The sequence below is a fragment of the Coregonus clupeaformis genome, chromosome 9 (assembly GCF_020615455.1).
Source record: "Coregonus clupeaformis isolate EN_2021a chromosome 9, ASM2061545v1, whole genome shotgun sequence".
Lineage (NCBI taxonomy): Eukaryota > Metazoa > Chordata > Actinopteri > Salmoniformes > Salmonidae > Coregonus > Coregonus clupeaformis.
The window spans coordinates 26,279,972-26,282,991 of NC_059200.1; positions in this window are offsets into that span (position 1 = coordinate 26,279,972).

The following is a 3,020-nucleotide window of genomic DNA, read 5'->3' on the forward strand; positions in this document are numbered from 1 at the left end:
CCAGAGGAACCAGGCCCCTGGCACACAGCTACTGTGTACCCTGCTCACAAACATATCACCAACAAGAAATGAATAGACGAATACACACACAGTCCCTCCTAAGCACGGTAACAGACATGCGCTCACGCATGCACGCAGGTGCGCAAACAATGCAACCCAATATTGTGACCTGTAATAAGTACACTACATACACAAAAGTATGTAGACACCCCTTCAAATTAGTGGATTCAGCTATTTCAGCCACACCCGTTGCTGACAGGTGTATCAAATCGAGCACCCAGCCATTCAATCTCCATAGACAAACACTGGCAGTAGAATGGCCTTACTAAAGAGCTCAGTGACTTTCAACGTGGCACCGTCATAGGATGCCACCTTTCCAACAAGTCAGTTGGTCAAATTTCTGCCCTGCTAGAGATGCCCCGGTCAACTTTAAGTGCTGTTATTGTGAAGTGGAAACGTCTAGGAGCAACAACGGCTCAGCCGCGAAGTGGTAGGCCACACAAACTCACAGAACGAGACCACTGAGTGCTGAAGCGCATACTAATCGTCTGTCCTTGGTTGCAACACTCACTACCGAGTTCCAAACTGCCTCTGGAAGCAATGTCAGCACAAGAACTGTTTGTCGGGAGCTTCATTAAATGGGTTTCTGTGGCCGAGCAGCCACACACAAGCCTAAGATCACCATGCGCAATGCCAAACGTCAGCTGGAGTGGTGTAAAGCTCGCGCCAACCTGTCACTTCTTGGTCAAAAGCATTTGAACTTTTATGTTTATTGTGGTATAGCGTGATATAAGCAGAATTCCATATAATTCCAATGCAAGAACCCAAATGATGTCCCTGGGTATAGCTACATATCGGTATGTTTCATCAGAAATAGATACATTCTATTATGGTTTTCTTGGTAGCCTATTGGTTTTCGTGGATGTAAATGGACTGTAAGTATTGAAGAAGTGTTTATGGTAGGCTGGCATTGCTTAATTGATTGCGTGGGTCGAATTTGATTCACAGAAGTGTAGTGTTTCATATCACAAGGTGTTGCTGAACTCATGAGCAGCGTGATTTTCCATGTTTGAAGTGGCCTATAGGCCTATTTACTTGGCAAGTCAGCTGTGCATGGCTGCATCTCACTGTAGTAGGCTGTAGGCCAGCGGTATTCAACTCTTACCGTACGAGGTCCAGAGCCTGCTGGTTTTCTTTTCTACCTGGTAATTAATTGCACCCACCTGGTGTCCCAGGTCTAAATCATACCATGATTAGAGGGGAACAATGAAAAATGCAGTGGAACTGGCTTTGAGGTCCTGAGTTGAGTTTGAGGGCTGTAGGCTGTTTTGGTTATTTGGATCTCCATTTGCTTTTAGTTTAATGCGTTTGTTTACTGTTGATGTAACTAACCTAAATGTAGATTGTGTCATGCCTTTATCGATCTGATATTTTGTTTACTAGGTCTACTAGCCTACCTGGTACCGTGTTCTGTTCGCATTCATTCGTTCCATTCACAGTTGTGTCAGTATTCTAAGCCAAACTGCTATTCAGTATTTTTGTTTGCGTGCATGAATAACTAGGCAACTACTTTCAGCATTTAGTTAGCATTATTTTGGTAAGACAGCTGTGTATGGCTGCATTCACATAAGGCTGTTTGTAATAGTTGAATTACCTTATCTATCTTATAGCCTATATTCATTACCAAAACGGCCTTGCTTTAGTGTGTAGGGCGCTGTCCATTGTGCTGATACAGTGCAGCGGATTGGCTGAAATCTGTAGCCTACCTGTCACTTCAAAAGCACTCAATGATCTCGGAGTCTAGGTATAACGTGATATAAGTAGAATTCAATATAATTCCAATGCAAGAACCCCCCAAAATTGTGCCCCCTTGCGATTTCAACTGGGCCCTTAGTCACCTTTTCCTGGCTGCGGGTCTGACATTCTGATCTGTTCCATCAGCCTTATTAATTGATACGGTGTATACCTCCACTACATTACTTTGATACGCATCGTGGGGATTAAGGAGTGTATATGCAATGCCCAATGAAAAATACGTGGGTATATGCTACGGCGTATACATGCGTATCCCCTCCACTACACCACTTCCTATGGCTTCAGCTCTCGAGGTGCTCGCTGTCTTCAACCAAATATCAAGTCAAGATTCTAAGAACACTCACCAGCAATGTGATGAAAATTCCTCACTGCAATCTTCCAATGCGCTGTTGGAGTTCCTGGAATTTGTCAAAATACACGGTTTATTGGCTAGGAAATGGCTTTACTATAACCAATGACACCAACAACAAAAAATGTCAGGCCATAATTTAGCAAGCTAACCCAGCAAATTTGGAAATAATTCTGCATCCATCCACGTCTTTTGCTCCAACAGCGGTACTGCAGTCAACGCATCGAGCGTCGGTTCCCTGTCTGCCTGACCACGACTGGCACCAAAAAGAAGACAATTATCTATCCCAAGACCCCTCTGCATCAAGTTCCGTTGACATAGACTTTATGTCCGGCTATTGTAGTCTGAATGCCATTCCACTTATTTGGATGTCTGCCTGCTGTTTCCCCTTTGAGAATAAAGCTGACAGTTTATGTTCCTGTCTCACTCTGCCGTTCAATGACATCCAAAACATCGGTTTGGGGAACATTATCCTTCTATTGGAAAATGACGTAGCAAATTACCAGGTTGTGGTCGTATGCTACATGTTATGTTGCTAAAGCATTGCCAATCCTAATCATACAGTATGTCCGACTTCATATAAATGCATGCCTGTCCAGTCGGCTAGACAGAAAGCGCCCCCCAGTGGCTACACACTAATCGCAGACCTGAACGGTACCTCTACTACGTAACTGTACAAGGTGCTTTATAAAACATGTAGGCTTACACTACAGACTACAAATGTACTAAATCGACAGAGTAGTCATGCACACTGATGGCCAAATGGAATATATTTGAATGAATTGTGTAACAGAAACCATTTATTCTATATAGATGAGGCCTCTGATTGTCATGACAACCCACAGTGACCCAGGTG